Below are 6,673 nucleotides of genomic sequence, written 5' to 3'. Positions count from 1 at the left end.
CAGTAACACCTGAGAACTTGTTAGTAATACAAATTCTCTGGCCTCCACCTCAGACCTACTGAATCAGAAACTCTGGGGGTTGGCCTGGCAGTCTGTTTTAACAAGTCCTTCCTGTGATCCTGATGCACTCTAATTTTGAGACCTGCTCTAGAAAAAAAATTGCCATCTTGCTTGTGTGGAGGTACGGAAGACTGACCCCTTACTACAAGGAGGAACCAACTCGGTTCCAGAGCTCCTTGTGGGATCCGGCTGAAGCCAGTCTTCATCTGACACCACAATCTTGGTTAGGATTCCTCCTCTGCTCTAGCCTGCTTCCCTTACTCCCCTTGCCTGAGGGCACATCCTCAATAAACCGCTTACACAGGAGATCCTGTTTCAGGTTCTGCTTCACAACCTAAGACATTCTGTAACTCTAAGGAGGACACATGTAGACATTCATCCTTCTCCAAGTCCATGTCTGGGAAAGGTGACCCCCTTCCCTGCCTAGTAGGGTGAGCAGCCATCCTGGGTTCCCCGGGACTGAAGGTCCATTTAACTGTTAAGCTTTAAGGAATTAATGCTGACTCAGGGAGTTTCAAACTTAAACATAAAATTGCTCAGAACATAGTCATTTTTCAACAAGCATTATAATTCAGTAACCGCATCTGCTTGTATATTTTTTCTTATTTTCAAAGCTTGTTCTATTTTCCTTTTTTGGTATTTAATGTGGCTGGCAATTTAAAGTGGAAAAATCTCGAATGTCTATTTGAACTTTTTATCACGAAGCAATTCAACATTATCAAGGGCATGGAAAAAAAGTTCATACCTTTTGATCAATAATTACACTTAGGAGATTAGATTTCAAGGAGACAGCTCCTTGAGATCTAAATAGGATTGCTTAAAATTTCAGTTTCTTGAATTATGGAAAGGTCAGTGTCGTCCCCGATATTTCTGCACATTCCCAGAGGGCCTGTCCTCTGTGGTCAGCTCTGGGTTTCTGCTCCTGCTGGATTCATTCAGCATAGGGATCATGTAGCTATCTGGAACCTGTTGTTTCTGGTATACAAAATCTCACCCAGATTTAATGCTCAGATCTTTTTCTTAATTTTTGCAAATAACATTCCCGTGAGCTATTTCTCACATAGCAGACTGGAAAATACAGGCTAATTAATGGGAGGGAATTTACAACACAAGTGAAAATAACTTCAAATTGAATATTGGACATATCTATTCTTAAAAGTGTGTCAGTAACTCCCATCGCTAGGGCTTTTCATTGGTAGATTGTATTTGTTCCTATTCTTTCTTCCCCCTCTGTTCTTGCCATGCTTCTCTGTAGTTGGGAATAATCTTTCCCACTCCACTGATGGGGGTTGGCCTCATGACTTAATCTGGCCAATGGAGTATGTGTGGAAGTGACAGTGTGCCAGTTCCAAACTGAAGCTTTAGAGGCATGCCAAGTTTCCACCAGCCCTCTTGTGTTCTTGTCATTTGCCAGGAGAAGACGATGTTTCAGTTTAGCTCTTTCGTTGCTTTGGCTCTAGCCTGCGTCCTTTAGGAGCTGACTCTTCCTAAGCAATTTACCAAACTATTTTATTAAACAAAGGCAATTCCAATATCTACCCCCAACTTCCAATCCATAATACACTTAAGATAACATACTACTTTTTTCTTTTTTTTTTTTGTTTTTTGAAAATTGGCACCTGAGCTAATATCTGTTGCCAATCTTCTTTTTTTCTTCTTTCCCTCCACAAAGCCCTGCGGTACATGGTTGTATATTCTAGTTGTAGCTCCTTCTGGTTGTGCTATGTGGGGCGGCACCCCAGCATGGGCCTGATGAGTGGTGCCATGTCCGCGCCCAGGATCCAAACCCATGAAACCCTGGGCTGCCAAAGTGGAGTGCATGAACTTAACCACTTGGCCACAGGGCTGGCCCCAATAACGTATGACTTTTTATCCCACTTAAAATAGCAAAACAATTGGAAATCAGTCACATTAGTTATGGTACATGTATATAATGCCATGTTATGCAGCAATTAAAATTACATTTATAGAGGGCTTAAAATTATTGGGGAGGAGAATGCTCCTTTAATTCAATGCAATTTAATTAAATCTTTACTTCAAAAAGGACTTAAGATGGTGAGGCTTACAAGGCTATGAAAAAAAGACGTATCCAAAAAGATGTAAATTAGAAATACAGAAATCAAGTGGACATTCTTGGTTGCCTATCCAATATACTATCTCTTCCCTTACTTTTTCCTAACAGAAAAGGCAAAATAGTAAGGCATATACATAATGTTCAAAATACTATATCTGTTCATTTGTGGGGGCATATAAGACTTTTCAGAACTGTTGAGATTTACTAAAGAAAATTATAGAGTCACAGGAGGAAAACTTAAAATGGAATGCTAAATATAACCGTCATTATAATCCAAAGGAAAAACACAAAGAGTAAAACCTTTGAGATTGCCCTCATGGAGACACCCTAGTTTATAGCACTCTGCCAGTTTTCAGGTCTACATAATTCTCCTAGAGTAACTTTTTTTTTTAATTCTCTACTTATTTTCCCTGTCCTTCCCCACCCCCCTCCCCAAACATTCTCTTCTCTTTTCTGCTGTGCTCAGTGTCCTGGAAGGCGGATCCCTAGGTACTGCAGGCCCAGTCCCTTTCCTGATTGGCTAAAGACTTGGAAAGTACAAGAGTGAAAGACTGGTGACAAGAAGGCCTGGGGAGTTGGCATGTAGCTGGACCTCTTGGAAGGCTGAAAATATTTGTGTTTCTTATGAATGCCCACCAGAGGGCATCCATTCTAGAAGAGGCTCTCAAAAAATAAATGGGCACAATGATCCAACCTGTAGACGTCAGTCAGCGTCTTTCCCCATTGCTTGCTCAATGGAGTCATGAAAAAGGTGGCCATGATGGCAGGGATGGAGGCTATGCACGGCCTCTACAGTACAGACTTCCTCTCACCAGAGCTGATCTGGCCACTGAAGGATGTCCAAGAGTAGAGACCGACACTAAGCATTTGATATGGTATTATTGCCGGGGGGCGGGGGGGGGGGGGGGGGGGACTAGACGCTTCTTAGTGGTAGGTTGATTGCACTGCAGATCAGTTAGCTATACTGTTCTGTAACAAACTGTTGGGAGAAATGCTGGCGTTTCTAAGCAAATGGCATTGACAGCTTTGTTTCAGGATGTTTGCAAAGCTGCTTCGGGGTAGGAAGTAGATTTACTTACATTACAGGGTAATAAAGCTTGAGACATTTCAGGATGGTAAAAAATGTCTCCCACTGGGTTGGAAGGCAGATTTGTTTCCTAACTGGTATAATAAAGATAAAGTCTCTCTCCAGAGGGTAGGGTTGTTAGTGTTCTTCTTTTAAGATCGAGGGTTTCCTAAAGTCAGTGTTCTTCATCTGTGTTGCAGATCTATTGTGTGCATGGCATTCACCTGCATCACCTGCGATGCGCTTTTGGGGGGTGGGGGGCAGGAGAACCAATACAAACAGGAAGTTCATGCCACCTGCTATGCTGTGAATAGTAAACTGTCTAAATCCATTTTGGGTTGTCTCCTTACCAGCTGAATCCATGGAAGTGTGGCAAGTCACCCTAGTAGCTGAGGGACTGTCTGACTACATGACAACACCCTGATCCTAAAACTTAATTAACCATTAATTATTTCTCATAAACTTATAGATTGGGCAGTTCTTCTGGTCTTAGCTGGGCTCACTCATGCATCTGTAGTCACATGGTGGATCAGCCTAAGCTGTCCTCAGTTGGGTCAACCTAGCTTTGTTCCATGTGGCCACTCACTCTTCAGCAGACTAGGTTGGACTTATTCTCGTGGCAATGGTAGGATTCCAAAATCAAGCAAAAGGCCTGGGGAATTGGTATGTGGATAGACATTGAGGCCCAGGCTCAAAACTAGCACACTGTCACTTCTGCTACATTTTTCTGGCCAGGCACAAGGCTAGCCCAATTCAAAGGGTGGGGATATAGCTCATGTATCTCTTGTCTGTTTTTTGCTGAGGAAGATTTGCCCTGAGCTAACATCCATGCCAATCTTCCTCTATTTCTTTTCTTCAGTATGTGGGCCATGAGCACAGCATGGCAGCTAACAGAGTGATGTAGGTCCATGCCCAGGAACTGAACCTGGGCTGCCGAAGTGGAGCATGCCAAACTTAACCACTAGGCCACCGGTGCTGGCCCTACATTACATCTCTTACAGGAAGTAACTTCAAAGCTACATTTCGAGGAGAGGAGAGGAGAATTGGGGCCATGTTTGCAATCATTCTACTGCACACTGGATCCTTCCGTCAGGGAGGGAGTGGTGATTTATCCTTACAGGAATAGATACATATTCCAGATTCAGATTTGACTTTTTTACTTCTTTAGACTGAATCTTTGCATCCCCCCCCCCCCAATTCCTTTCTTAAAATCCTAACCCTCAATGTGATGGTATTAGGAGGTGGGGCCTTTGGGGGGTGATTAGGTCATGAGGGTGAAGCCTTCGTGAAAGGAGTTAGTGCCCTTATAACAGAGATCCCAGATAGCTCCCTTACTTCTGCCATGTGAGGACACAGTGAGAAGATAGCTCTCTAGAAACCACGAAATGAGCTCTCACCAGACACTGAATCTGCCTGCACCTTGATCTTGGACTTCCCAGCCTCCAAAACTGTGAGAAATACATTTCTGTTGTTTATAAGCCACTCAGTCTTTGGAATTCTGTTATAGTAGCCTAATATCTATATATAGCCTATTGGTTCTGTTTTCCTGGAGAACCCTGACTAATACATCTAACTGTGGTGTTTCTGCCAGCCCTACCATTCATGGATACCTTATTCATTTTCATGTATTTCACACATTGCCTCTGACTAAGGAGCTTACGTTACGGTGAAAAAATTATAGTAAAGAAATTCGTTGGTCTTGCTAGGCACCCCAACACTTTGATGCAGCCGCTCTGACAAAAACAGCATAGTGACTTTTTGCAGACTCAGTTATGGTGCTAGCTGAGAGACAACACATTGTGAGTTTGAAGTGCTGTCTTACAGGTTTGTGGTATATGCCTTTTACCAACAGCTAAAATATAGCACTGTTCCCCCCACAGTTAGAATACATGGGTCTTGGAACTAAGGGGTGGAGTTAGGAGTGGTTCTTGTCATTTTTACACCAAATAACTCATTTATGAATTTTTGGGTCCAGTGGGTTGGGAGTACTTAGTCTCCAAGGGAGGAACAGTTCCACAGAAGAACAGAGTTGTTCCATTACACTGGCACATGTAATGAGACTGCCCCTGGTCACTTGGGGCTCTTCTTGCTTAGGCAAGAGGCAGAGAAGGAGTTACTATACCAGTCTGAGTGACCCAGATTTCCAAGGAGAAGTTGGGTTGCTGTTATGCAATTGGGGAAAGGAAGACTCTATTTGAAGCCTAAGGGATTCACTGGGGCACCTCACTGCATTCTCATGCAATAATGAAAGTCAAAGGCAAATGTTATCAATTCAGTAAAGACAGTTTTTCATTTCAAAATTAGATAATGGAATATTCTTGTTTATGTACTAGTCTGCCCCCAGCTTCTTAATTTTATTTCTATGGCTCATTCCTGTTCCCTGTATGCACTTTACTCTCAATATGTACTGAATTTCCTTTGGTTTTCTGAGTGCACCAAACTCCTTCCTGCAGCCATGTATCTAATAATATTGATGTGGATCAAGGCTGCCCCAGGGAGAGAAGCCCAAGGCGTTCTGGCCTACATGCTAATCTATATGACCCAATTCATATCTAAAGTTATACGACCACACAGTAACCAGACCCCATGTGCACTGATACCATTTAATGATTTTTCACATCATCTTTCCTTTGTCTAGTAGAAAATAAGTCACGTACCCCTGCCTTATAAATTTAGCCCTAATCCTCAACACATTGCAGCCCTTCACTGCCCATGGGTCCTGTCCCTATGCCTACAGCCCTTTACTGCCCGTGGGTTCTGTCCCCATGCCTACAGCTGTTCACTGCCCATGGGTCCTGTCCCCATGCTGTTTTGTGCTATTCTCTGAATAATGGAGCACTACTACCAGACTTTGAGAGTCCAAGAAATCTTTCTTTTGACTCTTTGTCTCGCCGAGCCCGCAGCATTTCTTCTGGTGGCCTGTACCGGGATCTTGCTTCATTGGCTTGTGAACTTAAACTCCGGTAAGTGCCCTTTTCTTCCTTGTGTCTTCCTCTTTTTCAAGGATGGATCTAAGTTCACTTCTCCATCAGGAACCTTCTTGGACAGCTGTATGAATCTAAGTTTGCTGCCCATGGCTACTCTACGGGGCAAATCTTGGCATTTAGCCTGAAGAGAATCAGTACCTTAAGCCTGAGGGTGATGAAGAACGAATTAAGCCATTCCTTCCTAATCCTGTCTGTAACATACAAATATTACATGGGTGCAAGTCAACCACTTAAGTCATTAGCACAGTCACCAATCTCCAAGACTCCCGTGCCAGGTTTCTTTTCCTAAGGCTGGATTGGCATTCCTCCTTATGGCTCCTGACCAAACTCTGAACCATGGGAAAGTCCCAATCCGGGCTCCGGTTGAAGGGAAGTACCTAACTCTAACCTTGGTTGAGTATGGGAACCCTTTCTTGGGAGAATGGCAGCTTATATTTGATAGAATATGGTAATCATAACAATAATAACTGCTAGCATTTATTGAAG

The sequence above is a fragment of the Equus quagga genome, chromosome 14, assembly GCF_021613505.1.
Source record: "Equus quagga isolate Etosha38 chromosome 14, UCLA_HA_Equagga_1.0, whole genome shotgun sequence".
Classification (NCBI taxonomy): Eukaryota; Metazoa; Chordata; class Mammalia; order Perissodactyla; family Equidae; genus Equus; species Equus quagga.
Note: the sequence above shows the minus strand (reverse complement) of the source record.